This window comes from Columba livia, chromosome Z (assembly GCF_036013475.1).
Source record: "Columba livia isolate bColLiv1 breed racing homer chromosome Z, bColLiv1.pat.W.v2, whole genome shotgun sequence".
NCBI lineage: Eukaryota > Metazoa > Chordata > Aves > Columbiformes > Columbidae > Columba > Columba livia.
In genome coordinates, this window is record NC_088642.1 from 74,305,813 (window position 1) to 74,320,961 (window position 15,149).

General features: G+C 46.0%; 1 protein-coding gene across 5 annotated transcripts in view; it reads left to right on the forward strand.

Annotated features, from left to right (window-relative positions):
• The first annotated feature begins 1,261 nt into the window (after window positions 1–1,261).
• PLPPR1 (phospholipid phosphatase related 1) overlaps window positions 1,262–15,149 on the forward strand; it is a 135,411-nt gene continuing 121,523 nt past the window's right edge. For 2 of the 5 annotated variants that reach the window (XM_065046417.1, XM_065046416.1), the window contains exon 1: window positions 1,262–1,560. The gene's annotated coding sequence lies outside the window, so the exon portion shown is untranslated. Of the gene's footprint in view, window positions 1,570–15,149 lie in introns of all 5 variants that reach the window. The other 3 variants (XM_065046414.1, XM_065046412.1, XM_065046411.1) reach the window with 3 other exon arrangements.

Consider the following 15,149-nt stretch of genomic DNA (forward strand, 5'->3'; position numbering starts at 1 on the left):
CATTACTTTTCTGCTTGTGCCCCTCAGTCCATGTGGTCCATGATGTATTCTGGTGATATGAAAACATCCTGGGCTTTCTGCTGATCTTGAGCAAGTCCCCTCACTGCCGTATGGAACTGTGCTCCCCATCTGTGAAATGGGGAGGGTAGTGAAGTACCCAGAAACACGTCTGCAGCTCCTTGGCAACCGAGGAATGAAACTCCATTGTTCCACTGATAAAAATTGTGCTTTTGTGATCTACTTAAGCTTGTGGACGCTATTTTTTTTCCATTTTACAGTTAAGGCAAATTGGCAAGAGCATGTCACACATATTTGAAAAGCCAGAACTACACTCTCATCTGCAGTACAATAACTCCTGGGTCACCTTTTCTACACATTGCTCAATAGGAATTTGGCTTGCATATAGATAGTTGGGGTGGTAAAATTCTCACCTCCAATAACACAGGTGTGACTTGAAGGCAAATCCTGAACCTAACACAGAATAACCACAAGCTGCTCTCTTGGTCTTCTTGCTGAGCTCGTTAGTGATAGTTTGCTGAGGACAGGTTATGTTTGGTACCATGAGTTCAGAGTGTCCCAGCAGCTCCTGCACCGCCAGAGCTGCTCAGGTGGACGGGGCAATGCTCGGTTTTTGAGTGTGGGCCCACAGCACCGTGCAGTGGTCCGGGTCAGCAGCCCTGCCCGGTGCCCTGCTCTGCACCATGAGGCGTGGGGGAAGGAGGCAGCAGCGATGCCAGAGCCTGGACCACGGCCGGGATCCCACCCTGCTGCCATTGCCAGGCCCTGTGCTCCCGGCTGCTGGCGTTCTCTGACCCGGAGCATCCCCGGGCATTAGGGGCAGCAACACTGTTATGGGTCACCCAGGTCCCACCCCTCTGTGTGATTGCTTTGCTCCCTGGGTCCATTCTCCTCCTCCCTCCCTTTTTGGGGGGGTTTGTGCAGTCCAGCCTGTGCTGCTGCTGGGTGAAGCCACTGGAACTGCCCGCTCCCCACAGCGGAGGCCGGGCAGGAACAGCAGGAGAGGGGCTGCCGGGTGGCGTCCAGGCTCCGCGGGGCAATTGCCGAATTACAGGCAGAAATGTCCCCGGGTAGAGGGGTCGTGTTGCTCCCGCCCCGCGGCGGGTGGGAGCGAGGAAAGCCCCGGGGACCGGTGGCTCCGGCACAAAGGACGGCGCCGGGCCGGCCGGGGGGAGCCGCGGCGGTGCCCGGGGGGATCCCGCTCCCTCCCCGCCCCTCCTCCCGCCCCTGTCCCCTCCCTCCGCTCGGCAGCCGGGGCGGGCGGCTGAGAGCCGGGTCCGGCGCACGGGGAGGCAGAGGCGGAGAGGCGGGCGATGGGGAAGGAGCCGCGGCGGTGATCCTGCGGGCGTCGTCAGGGAGAAACGCGGCGGGAGGGGCGAGAAAGGAGAAGAAGAAGGAGGAAAAGGGAGGGCGGGCCCGGCCCCCTCCCCTCTCCGCCGCGCCGAGGAGGGAGGGCGGACACGATGCCCGGCTGGCGGGCGCTGCCCGCCCGCCCGCATGGAGACCGCCGCCCGTAGCGGGGCTGCCGCGCCGCACCGCGGGGTGAGCCGGGTGCGCGGGGCCGGGGGGCGGCTGCGGGGGTGCCCGTGCGGGGGGCGGAGGGCGACGAGCGGCGGGTGGGAGCTCCGCTGCCGGAGGTGCCTCCGGCCCGCCCGTGCGGCCCCGTGTCCGGGGGGCGGCTGCGGGGGTCGGCAGGAGCCCGGCACGGCCCTGGGGGCGTTTGCGCTGCAGGAGCCGGGGGGACGCGGCTGCTTTCCTGCTTCTCCCCGCTATCTGCCAGCCGAGACGGGCTGGGGTTCGGGAGCTGACGGGCTTGTCTTCTGCACCTTCAGCATCCCCGGGCTGCCCTGGAAGCAGCGCGGGGGCAGAGACCGGGGACCCGGCATGAGGCAGGGGCCGTGCGGGGCCGGTGCGGGCTCGGCGGTCGCCACATGGCGAGCGGAGGACGCGGCGTGTCCCGCTGGGGCGAGGAGCGCGCTCAGAGGCAGCGCCGTGGTGCCGCGGCTCCTTTTCGGGGGGGCGATTTTCCCCGAGAAGGTGCGGGCGGCCCCTCGCCCTGCGCGGAGCTGCGGCCGCGCCGCTTCCACCGGGAACCTCCCCCGGGAAGGGGGGTCCCTCCCGCCGCCCCCGCTCCCACCGCGGGGCAGCTGCACAGGCACCTGTCGGGGTCGGGAACACAGCGGGATTCCAGCGAGCAGCCCGCGGAGAGGCGGGTGTCCCTGCAGGCGGACACCATGTTCTGTGGCTGTTCCGCGACCGCGCTCTGCTCTCCGGTGTCCCGCAGGGCTGCGGAGTTGGGTGGTAGTTTGGGATACGGCTGCGTGCTGCAGCAGGGCGTGATGGATACGCTGCATGCAGGGAAAAGACGCTTTGGAGCAGAGAAGTAGAAGTGTCACTATATTAAATGCCCCTATTGGGTTTGGACGTTTTGTGAGACCCGATCCTGAGTCTTTTTGCAGCTCTAGAAAACCCAGGTGGTACCAAAAGGGAAAAATGCGGGCATTTTGATGAGGTCTCATTTAAAGCTTGCAGGTAGGGAGATGAGATTTGCTAGCTGATATCTGAGGTTGTACAATAGTGCTCCTGATCCCTCTGTGTGAGTACTTAAGAAATAAATGGGTAAGAGTAACAGTACTGGTCCTGCAGGTGTGGTCTTTGTGGGTGCATGAAGGCACCTGGGACAGAGCAGGGACTTGAGGTGACATCCTCCCTACTGCAGATGAGTAAGGTGAGGAGAAGCAGAAGTCATGGCTCTGTGCTCAGATTTCCACTTTCTACTGAGGCACAAGGAAGGAGGGTTTTTAAAACCTTTCAGTTTTGTACAATGGGCTCTTGTGCTTGACTGGGGAAAGAAGGTTTCCAAGGAGTTACCGTAGAAGTGGTTACCTCTGAGGCACTGGCTACTTGGTGTGACTGCCCTCAGCATTTGAAGATCCAGTTTAGTCTGAGGACCTCTCTCTTTTACAAGTAATCTCATTACTGTCAAGTGTGATTTGTTCTTTTTTTTTGGGGGGGAGGGCTGTTTCTTAAAATAAAGATGGGTAGGTCCTTAGGGGACGTCTTTTCTGCATTTGTCCATAGGTAAATTGGAATGTACTGTGCAGGAGGAGAACCTGCTTTGGAGGCTTGACACAGTAGAGGAAAAAGGAGAAAATTTACATCAACAGAGGATCTGCCAAGTACTGGGAGCTATGACAGCAACTCCCTACTACCTCCTCTTATTTATTTGTATTCCTTTCTCTCTTCCTCAGCTTTCATTGCTAGCTCTCACGTGGCATATTTCAGCGTTGGCTTATGCTCATTCTGGGTGGAAAACCAGTGATGCTGAAAAACGTGCTAAACCCACGTGTATCAACAAGGATGATATTCAGTGCTATTTCTCCTTTGACAGTGGATGTGAAATTGTTTCAGAATATGCAGACTTGCTGGGCAAAATATGCTAGTTGTTGGTGCTTGTTAACCTGTTTCAACACACACAATAAAGAACGTGCTTTTTATTTTCTGATTGATGCAACATCAGAGAAAAGAGCTGATGAGGAACCATGTCTTTAATTCCTCAGCCGTGCTGTCACATCTGCTCAGTTAGAGAACCTTTTGCTGGGTCTGCAATTTGAGACTTATTTTGACTGGATTGAGAGAGCTCAGTAGCAAAAGATGGATATTTTTGAATTTACAATTGCATCATAGCTGTCTTTTTTTTTAATATTGTATCTTAATTTTTTTTGATGGCTTTGATCATCATGAAAAACTTCTAATTCTTTTTTGTTCACTCAGTCTTCCCTGCCTCTTTGTTCAGTGGTAGGAGTCTACATGCACTTTGTTTTGAGTGATTTTTTAAAATTGGAAAACATTTTCATAATTGTTACTTCATCAGATAGTATGTTGAACTGATAAGCATACTTTCTAGTGCTCTGATATTTCTTCTTAACAGTTTCTGCAGCCACAAATAAGGTGCAGTTCTGTAGATAATACACAACATGGAGGAAGTGTGTTTTTTCCAGTTGGCTTCAGGAGGACCTATACTGAATATCACTTTTACTGGAATTTTATTGTCGAATTGTCACTTACCAGGGGACTAGGCCCTCAAGATATGCAAATTTATCTAATGGAAAACAGCTACATATCATCAGGGCTTAAAAGAAACATTTATTTAGTCCACTAATTCTGGCCTACTTGTACTGGTTGACATTATGGCGAAAAACTAACTTTTCAATTCGGTGACTCTTCCAAGAGTAATATCCGTCTTCAAAGTTGTTTTTCTCTGTCATTGTTTCCTGAAAATAAAGGTACGATAAAGACAAATTCTGTAATGCTGCTGCCAGAAGCTTTTGTGAGCCTCTGTCTTCTCTCTCCTGATTTATGCCAAGTAAGTCAGTGACACATGGTCAGTTCTCTACCAGTTTCCACATAACGGTGCTGAAATCGGCTGTGCCACCTCCTTTGGGAAACTCAAATCAGAGTAGTGATTCCTTAGGAAGTGAGAGCACCCCTGGATATGACAGCTTAAGTCTTGAAGCCTTTGCTGGGTTTATAGTCCATTCTTTCCCAGGTGAGAATCCCACGTGAATTAAACAGATTCAGTTTTGTTCTGTCAGCTTGGTTGGCAGCTAGAAGGTTTGTTCTCCACAGCTTGCTGCACAGTGTCTGTTGTGGCTCTGGCTGGGGGTCTGTGATGCTCTGTGCTTTTAACTTCCCAACCCTGGAGGAAATCCATGCTCTTCACATAGCCTGGCCTGAGTTACATTGAGTTCTGTAGATGTAGCTCTGCACTCTTCACAGCCCATGTTTTCATTGTTTGGATTTTTCTTTTTCTTTCTCATTTTTCTTTTTTTTTTTTGGTTAATCTGATCACAGACAGAAAAGTCTGGGTGCAAACATCGATCTGCAAACCCGTTGTTCTCTGAAGAACACTCTAAGCTCTTGGGGATTTTAATAGGTAGATGTTTGGATGGAGCATAAACACAAAGCTGATGACCAACATGTTTATTGCTTCTAGTGTGTGAAATTGGTGCTGCTGCTTGCTCACAAATCCTCTCTTACCTATTTAGGCATTGTTTGCTGTGTTTGCATATCCAGGGTGAAACTTGCTTTTCAGTGGTACTTTTTAGAAATGCTTGCGTGGCAGCAGCTGAGAGAGCAGTCGTGGCATTGTTGTTCACAATGCATGTCCTGATTCTGAAAATCTCATGCTTTTGTTAAAGTCGTGCAACCATAGATGTCTATTGGATGGCTTTGAACAAGGGTTGAAAAAGGGAGGCAGCAGAACCAGGAGCTGATCTGAGTAATGGTTATCTGGGTTGTTAGATACAGGGGCAACATTCACCTGTTTCCTCCCTTTTTGGAAACCCTGCTCTGTTGGTAGCCTCTGCACTGTGCACGGTCGAAACAGTGGTGAGCAGCCTGTCTCTTGTAACAGTCAATATCTGCCTGAATCACCTGTGACAGCGATGGAGGCAATTCCACATGATGTAGGAAATGGAGAGTAGCATCATTCATATGGTAATCTTTATTGTGCTGCCTTTTTTTAATTTTTTTGAATAAGTGGATCACAGTCTGTCCATCCTCTTGAAATGCAAGATAACTTTCCTCACCCAGGTAAGTTTCTGGGTTTTATTTCAAAAAGGCTGAACTTTGCTCGTGTGGGGTGCAGGACATGCCATGACAGCATCTGCTGTGTCTTGTGCAGCTGCCATCCTTTCTTGTTATAGTGAAAATCATACTGGAGTGATTGAGGACATAATTAGTTGGAAAGGGATGGTCACAGGCAAGGGAGTGGGGACAGAATGGGCTTATATGTATAAAACAGTGTTTTGATCCATTTTCCTGAAGGATTCATACTGTGTTATTCTCATATCTTAACCAGAATGAGAATTACCTACAAGGCAGATCCACATGCACAGATGTGCTGATCATTGATTTACCGTGTCCCCTAGGGATCTGAGGACCAGCATAAATGTAAAGGCATGTGGTTCATTGCCAACTAACAGAATTGTATCTGCCAGATAGAGGTTTAAAGTTACCCATGGGCTGGGACATCCTTTGCATTTGGAGTAATGTTGCTGCTTTTCTTCTTTTTAAGGTGTCAGTTTTATTCATGACAATACAGGGTGGTTACATTCCCACACCTACTCTGCTCCTTTAAGCTATTTGTTTAAATAGCCTTGACAGTGCACCCCTCCTTTGATTTTTGTTTTCTCTTTCTTGTGCTCTAGCAAGTGGAGGGCTGATTCTTTGCTCAGAAAAGTTCTCCTATGGAGAAGCAATGTTTAGAGTTCATGGCTCTTATTGCTGACGATAAAGAGAGTTTGCAGAATTCATTGCAAATGTCTGTGAGACACTGACTCTACTAATGGCTGTAAGTCCACTATTGCAATCTCAGAAGGCAGAACTAATTTTAAAATTGAACTCTGCACAACTGCAAAACTGAGCCTTACTCCTAAGCCCCTCTGAGGACAGACGCTGTCTAAGTCTCAAGAAACATGTCTGAATCTCATGTCTGGTGTCTCCAGCATGGTCTCATCTGAGTGGACTTGAATGCCAGCTTAGAGGTTGTCAAAGCTAACGAGTTTCTAGAGAAGCTGAGGGTTGGACCTTCTTGGAAGAGCTGCCCTGTTCAATAACTCAAATGGGAGCATGAGATTTTAGTGTGAATATTTGTAGATGTTTCTTGTGCTGCTTTTTACTGCTTTGCTGAGGCACCCGTGAATTCAGAATCCTGCTTCACCATCCATCAGTTTAAATCAATCAAAAGGAGAGGAGGAGGAAAAAAAAATCCAACTTTGATGGAAACACACATACTGCAAAAGGCAGTTGTATCACATTTATATTCTGCCGCCTGCTTCTGTCACCCACGCTTGTAAAATACTCAAAACAAAATGAAGTGTGCTTATTTTCCACATATGCACTGATTTATTGTATTTGCTGAGTAATTACTGGTAGCTCTTCTATGGTAAGTTGTTTTTCTGCTTATTCCAGCCCTTCTTCTATTCCTTGTGCATGGAGGGGAGTGTTTAATAATGCATGTAAAGAAAAGAAACTCAGCTTGTGTTTGCGATTGTTTTTTAAATTGACTGAGATATTTAGCAAGAAACTTGAAAAATATAATTTCATAAAACGCAGCTGGGATTTTTTGAGCATCTCATTTAGAGGAGAAAGAAAAAGTATTGGAAAAATGAAGAGGCATTGTACAAGCATGACTTTTCTTGCATAATACACCTAAATCATGCTGCTTTGTGCTTGGAGCTTGCTTGTAATACCAGTGAAACATACTCAGTAACCTGTCAGAATAACACAGATCTGATGGCAATGCCGTAGCTGGGTAGATGAAGCTTCATGCAGGAGTTTTGCCCTGTCACAGAGCAGACCTGGTGTACACACTCACGCTCTCCTACACTAAAACCCTTTGCTGCCTCTCAGGGTGGCCTCGTCCCTGCTCATGACGTGCGGTGCCCGTTCAGCAAGTGGAGCTGAGCACAAGAAGTGATGGACAGCCGACAAAATGCAGGGCTGTGGAACAATGGCCCCGGTAGACTGCAAAGTGCTCCAAAATGCCGTTTGTTTCTTTTTAAGGATGGTGCTCACTGGGTGCTCTGAGCACGATTTTGCTTCTGGTACCCTGGGGAGGTGTCTGAGTGGTCACTGTACTGGGAACGCTGTTGAGAGAGGAGTGAAAATACACCTGTGTGTTGAACAGGAGTGTTTGCACATCTTTTTTTGGTGTGACTTGGAGAAATGTCAGGTAGCTCAAAACTTCTGCAAGGTTGCAGAACCATTGGCTGTAATCTACCAAGCTGAAAGTGGAATGCATTTTAAAGAAGTGGGTGCGAATAACTAATTGACAATTGACAATCTTTGCACCTGGTATTCAGGGATTTGAGTTGCTATAGAAAGGGTTCCACCTTCAGAAATACTTGGTGATAGCTAGTATGTTTCTTAAGAGCGGGACCAAGTCAGTCAGGAGATACCAGTCTCCAGTGTTGTGCTTCTGACACTGGGCTGACTCTGGGGAATTTCAGGTCTCCCCAGTGCAAATATAAGCCACAAAGTGGTGAAGGTTTCACATCCTTGCATCACTCAGACAAATTAGTCTCAGTTAGCTTGAGAATACAATGAATGTTATTTGGAAAGGCATGAAGAGACATAACACAACTTGTCAGTCATGAAAGCCATTAAGAGTAGGTAACGTCTTTCAGCAAATAAAATACTAGAAAAATACAATACCATTCAAGAAACAGTCAGCCTCCTGAGGCTTTCATTGAGACCCTACTACTTGCTGGCTGCATGGGGCTGCAAACTCCAAATGCAGACACAGTCTGCAGACATAAAGTGGTGTCCCATAGTTGCAGGTCAGGTTTCTGTGCTGTTGAGCATCAGACAGGCCTTTGTAGCAGCCTGTGGCATTGGGAAAACTAGAGGTGGGTCATGGGCTGTGCACTGCAATCACATTGCTGCTGTGAGGCTGCCAAAAACAAGAGAAAAATCATCGGTACATAATTATTTCAGGCACTGCTACAGCAGTGATGGAGAGAGGCGGTTGTTTATCTGGGGTTGTCACATACAGTACATCGGCTTCTGCTCTCATGCGTCCCCTCGTGCATGAAGCCAGTGAACCAAGTATCTGAGAAACAACTTGGAAATCTTCAGATATCTTAGGTTAGATAAGGACAGAGGCAGCTGAAAGGGAAGAAAATGCGAGGTTTTATGATATTCAACTTGAGCTTTATACAGAAGCTGTAGTGGTGATGCAGAGGTAGCATAAAGGCCACATTAATCTGTCCTGCCACCAATTTTAGAGGAGATGTGATTCACATGAGCACCTGGCCCACCCACAGGCTGCCACCAGGTTCATCTCAGTGGGGGATGTTGGAGCTGGACTGTGTATGACTCTCATCAGCCAACAGATTATGAAAGGCAGTTGCAAAATATAACTAATGCACAGGTGTTGAGCAAGAAAAACAGTGTCTGTGCTGCAAGGAATGATCTTTAAAGAGGAGCTGTTCAAGGACTATGTGCCAATCATTCACTTGTGTGATCTGTATGAAAGTGGAGAACATTGTGACTAGAACTGGCTTGTCTATTACTTTGTTTCTCTTATGCAGGCAGTTTCCATAGCAAAATAAAATTCTGAAACATACAGATTTCTGCCAAAAATTACTCAGTTTTAAAAAGTTTTGGCCCAGAACATTGAGCAAGGATATTATACATACAAACCTTTTTTTTCTTTTTTTTTTTTTTTTTGGTAGACCTGTTTTTTGTAGTGTTTATGTTTACTTAATACTGGAAACATAAAATGTCCCACCATTTTTAGCTGCATTAGGTTGTTTTGCTTTCTTTGTTTATTTCCAGTTGAGAGTGTGAGGGTTTATCTGTTTTTCTGTGTTGTGTTATTGTCTTGAGTTTGGCAGAGAAGATTCTGCCTTTGACTTTGGTATCTAGAGCAAGTGGAACTTGAAGTAACAAAAAGAGGTTAAGCATCCAGTGAAGGTCGCCTGTGTCTACTAATTGTGTATACATCATGTTTGTTAATAGGGTTCTTACAGAGATTCTCTTGAGTTTGTGGTTCTGTGATGGAAATAGGAGATAAAGTAGGAGAGCTGGGAAGCAGAAATTGTTCTGGATTGACCAAAGCCAGAAGATGTTTTTCTTGCTAACAGGAAGAAAATGCAGTGTCATTTCAGGTAGAATAAAATATTTTGTCTGCTTTGTACTACGGTTCTATCTCTTTATGGTTTGCAGCTTCTTTCTGTAAAAACTGGTGTTGAACAGAGTAGCAGTGGTGTGAATTGGTTCATGAGGACTGGGTTAGGAAACAATTAAGCAATCTGGACGTACATAAATCCATGGGTCCGGGTGGGATGTGCATGTGGGTGCTGAGGGAGCTGGCTGAGGTCATTGCTGGACCACTCTCCATCATCTTTGCCAAGTCTTGGGAAATGGGAGAGGTGCCTGAGGACTGGAGGAAAGCAAATGTCACTCCAGTCTTCAAAAAGGGCAAGAAGGAGGACCCGGGCAATTATAGACCGGTCAGCCTCACCTCCATCCCTGGGAAAGTGATGGAACAACTTATCCTTGGTGCCATCTCAAGGCATATCAAGGATAAGAGGGTCATTAGGGGCAGTCAACATGGCTTCACCAAGGGGTAGTCGTGCTTGACCAACCTCATTGATTTTTATGAGGACATAACCAGGTGGATAGATGGTGGCAAATCAGTGGATGTGGTCTGCTTTGACTTCAGTAAAGCATTTGACACAGTCTCCCACAACATCCTTACAGCTAAAGTGAGGAAGTGCGGTCTGGACGATTGGGTAGTGAGGTGGACTGCGAACTGGCTGAAGGAAAGAAGCCAGAGAGTCATGGTCAATGGGGCAGAGTCCAGTTGGAGGCCTGTATCTAGTGGAGTGCCTCAGGGGTCAGTACTGGAGCCTGTACTGTTCAATATATTCATCAATAACTTGGATGAGGGTATAGAGTGCACTATCAGCAGGTTTGCTGATGACACCAAGCTGGGAGGAGTGGCTGACACACCAGAAGGCTGTGCTGCCATCCAGAGACCTGGACAGGCTGGAGAGTTGGGCGGGGAAAAATTTAATGAAATATAACAAGGGCAAGTGTAGAGTCTTACACCTGGGCAGGAACAACCCTACGTTCCAATATAAGTTGGGGAATGACCTATTAGAGAGCAGTGTAGGGGAAAGGGACCTGGGGGTCCTGGTGGACAGCAGGTTGACCATGAGCCAGCACTGTGCCCTTGTGGCCAGGAAGGCCAATGATACCTGGGATGTATTAGAAGGGGGTGGTTAGTAGGTGGAGAGAGGTTCGCATTCCCCTCTACTCTGCCCTGGTGAGACCACACCTGGAACATTGTGTCCAGTTCTGGGCCCCTCAGTTCCAGAAGGACAGGGAACTGACAGAGAGAGTCCAGCGCACGGCAACAAAGATGATGAAGGGAGTGGCGCAGCTGCCTTCTGAGGAAAGGCTGAGGGAGATGGGGCTCTTTAGCTTGGAGAAGAGGAGACTGAGGGGTGACCTCATTAATGTTTATAAATATTTAAGGGCTGAGTGCCATGAGGATGGAGCCAGGCTCTTCTCGGTGACAACCAATTGCAAGACAAAGGGCAATGAATGGGTACAAACTGGAGCACAGGAGGTTCCACTTAAATATGAGAAGAAACTTCTTCTCAGTGAGGGTGCCAGAGCCTGGCCCAGGCTGCCCAGGGAGGTTGTGGAGTCTCCTGCTCTGCAGACATTCCAACCCGCCTGGACACGTTCCCGTGTAACCTCATCTGGGTGTTCCTGCTCCGGCAGGGGGAATGGACTAGATGATCTTTTGAGGTCCTTCCAATCCCTGACATTCTGTGATTCTGTGAATTGGATGTATTTGACTTATTTAGTATTGTCTGTGATGCTCCAGAAGTGCCTGCCTCTGTCCCTACAGAAAAGGGACCACCAAACCAAGGTTTTCCTGCTTCTCTGTAACAGCTTTTGAAATAAAAAATTCAGATGGTCTTTTTCTTTAAATTCTGTAACAATCTAGTTGCCTAAGCATGGCATCAGATCTCATTTCTGATCACCATAACAATAATGAGTAAGCCATTTGCATGAAGAAATATTAAGGGCAGGCTAAACAAAGTGTAACAGAAAGAGTCTTGTGGCTGGAATGACAGAAAAAGAGTAAATATAATTTACCTTGTTGTCCTCTTGCTATCTTTGTTCTCTAAATAGGAATATACAGGTCAAGGAAATGTTAAATAAGCTTGGTGACATTTTTTCAATACTGATAGCTCTGTGTTTCCTGGCACAATAGTCTGTATTTTCCAATACATAATGATCTGCAATTAATCTGCAGTCATTTATCCAATCAAATGCTCATGTCTTTGGAATCAACACCACTAGGGTGCTCAAAGCAAAACAAAGCTCTTAGGAGATCAACTAATCCTTTTTGAGAGGGAGCTCATCCTGGAATGTCTTTCAGCCCAGCAGCCCTATAAACATTCTTTTAATGCTCAAAAAAACTTAGTTTTTATCAGATAACTGCTGTTACTTGAAAATAATTAATATTGATAGCATTAATTAATAGTTGAACTTGGCTCTGGGAGATACTTGTTTTGAAAATGGTTATATTGCTCATCACCACACTGTTGGCAGTAGCCAAAGACGTTAGTCCACATGTCAGTACCCTCTCAGGACAGCGCTTTCCCTTTTTTGTCTCTGGCTGATGCAGCATTGCAAACAGACCAGCAGCCAAAGGGGAGAATATGCCACTTTCCTTAGGAATGTGTCAGTGGCGATGATGATGATACACACCCAGTGACCGTAGTTTGGCACTGGTGACTTCAGCATTATCAGGTAGGAAATTTTTCACCAAATTTGCATTTTGTTTTGTTTTTTAGTATTTTAAGAAGTTATTTGTGATACTAGAAATAGCTAGCTACTTGATACATGTTTTAGGACAGACTGTTCTTTTCTGTGAGTCTTCATTTGCTTAGCAGAACTCACCTTGGCTAACATACAACCCTGTCTTCCTCAGTCGTTTCTTCTTTGGAAACTAACATCTTCATAACATGTTCTTAGATTATTGATGTTGACATGCTTTTATAATGGTAAGGCTCCATTTATCTTAAGAAGAATTCCTCTCATGGCCTCATTTATACAGTAGAGATGGTTTCTGCTGCTGTCAGACTTGGTCTGATGGATAGATCTCACAGCCCTCAAAGATGACTTAATCTGGTCCAAAGTCATTCGTAGGGTTCTTAGATGAGTAACTTGGTGAAATGGCTTCAGAAATCTAAAATGCATACACCAGAGAGCAGGTGTTTGGTTGCATTACTCCTTCTATGGGGCAGGAAAATATGCTTCTAAGGGTGAGCAACGTGATTTCCAAAGACAGGAGGACTGGAAAAAATGGTAACTGTTGAAAGAACAGAATGATTTGTTGAATAGAGGCTACTTTTCATTATTCTTTCGATACATATTTGTCTGGCTCCTAAAATCCTGCTGAGATCACACTGATTCCTGATTCCAAGATGTTTGCCTTGGTGTAGCGGGCTAGCAAAACAGCTGTAAACCCCATTACACAGGTATCTTACTAAATTTTACCATGGAATGCATGGAGAGCATGCTTACTATTTGCAATGATGTGGAATGATTTTTTAAAATCTTACTGTATTGTGGAACAATAGAAAGCAATAATTTTAAAACTGTGATTCCTCTTGTTGTTCAAGGTAGGGGTAGATAGCCATACCAAAATACTGAGTATTTCTGCTTGTAGAATTTAAGTTAGCACAGTGATCTTCAGCAGAAGCCAGTCAATGATGTAAGTAATAAAATAAATAAATAAATAAAGGAAACAGGGAAAAGTATGTCTATTATAAAGCATTCAACAAAGGAATTAGAAAGGCAAGAATAAAATCTAAACTCTTGTTAGGAGGGGTGAGTGAGTCAGGCAGTAAATGGCATGTTAATCAGAACAGAGGGAACACACCGAGGGTTTCAAGTAAAGCTCATATCAAACCACAGGGCAGAAAAGCACATTTTGAGATTTTTGCATTCCCTGCCTCAGTGAAGAGGTAGTGTCAATACCTAAATGGGTTTTGATTGGCATCAGATGGCTCTGTGGGCAGAAAGAAGGAGAACTGATAGGAGGTCAGGATGCGTGAGTCCTCCTAGACCTCAAGCCAATGCATTTTTTTAATGTGGTGCTTTGTCCCTTGTCACCTCCTCCATGCTCTTCTAATAGAAAAAGCCATTCTTTCTCCTCTGTCCATGCCCTTTGTGCTGAAGGCAGATGTGTGAGTTGTCCACCTCAGGACTCAAGCCAGCCATGTTCATCTTCTTCATCCTCCTCAACATTTTATGTGCCTTAATTGCAAGTTTTTTTGGCTTTACGTGACTGCTTTGGTGTGAGTTGGTGAGTCACGCAACTCTTCTGGGGTTTGTTTACTCACATGTATAGAGTGGCAAAGCCTTCAACAGCCTGGCTGACAAGAGTCATATCATTTTCAGGTTTGTTTGCAGCTTGGTTACCAGTGGAGTCTGGTGTTCTCTGACCTTGCTTGGGTGTCCAGCCTAGGCCTTCCTTAATATACTGGTCTTTTCAATCCTTATTTGCTTTTGTGTCTCTTACAGTTTTGATTTCCTCTACCTGTGATAATGACAGATGAAGGAAACTAAAACTTCCTCAGGAACTGCATTATGTCAGGAAAGTAAACTGAGATTACTTGCAAGTATTAGTCAAGGCATTTGATAGTAATTGCAGTTTTTAATTTGTTTTAACCCTTAACAGCCTCAGTGAGAGACTCAGAGTTTTGGTTAAATCATCAGTGATTCAAGATTAGTACTTTTTCAAGTTGTTTGCTTTCAAACAACTCTGCTGTAAGGTTTTGCTGATGCGTTGTGAAGCAGAGGAGGTAGTGGAAATATTTCAGTTCACGTGAGTGACAGATGGGAATTAGAAACTAATTTTTAGAACATCTCTTCATGCCCTGTTTTATCGGTTTGTTGTAAACAGCAGCTGAACAGTTGAGCAGTGACAGCTCGCAAACAAACACTGAGGTGCTGGGAGAGTGTAGCCTTTATCCCGAAAGTCGTGAAAAACTCCACATTTAATGTACGTACCATTATTGAGAAGTGTTGTGGGAATGAGGCTTGGTCTTTGTTGCCATCCAGTTTTCTTTATACCTTCCAGGCTGAGCAGAAGATGAGGTCCCTGTACTTGGTCCAGGGGTCTGTACTCATGATTATGTTAACACTGAATGTTGTATCTCTAAACCAGTCCCATATGGCAGAGCTGTTAGATCAGAATTAAAGCCAAGCAGCTTCTTACTAGTGTGTCTACAGCGCTTGTAGCTCTCCTTGTCTTCTGCACTTGGAACATGCTCTTGGTGTGGCCTCCTGTGCAAACAGGCAGGAGGTTTCACTTGCTGGTCTTTTTAAACACGGTAATGTACGTCTTGTCTCAGGAACCTCCTCTAAAAGTTATTTACCCTGCTTCCCCCAAAATAAGACCTACCCTGAAAATAAGCTCTAGCATGATTTTTCAGAATTTTTGAGGATGCTCAAAATACAAGCCGTACTCCAAAAATAATCCCTAGTTACAGTTCATTAAAAAGTCAATATAAATAGTGTCCAGGCAG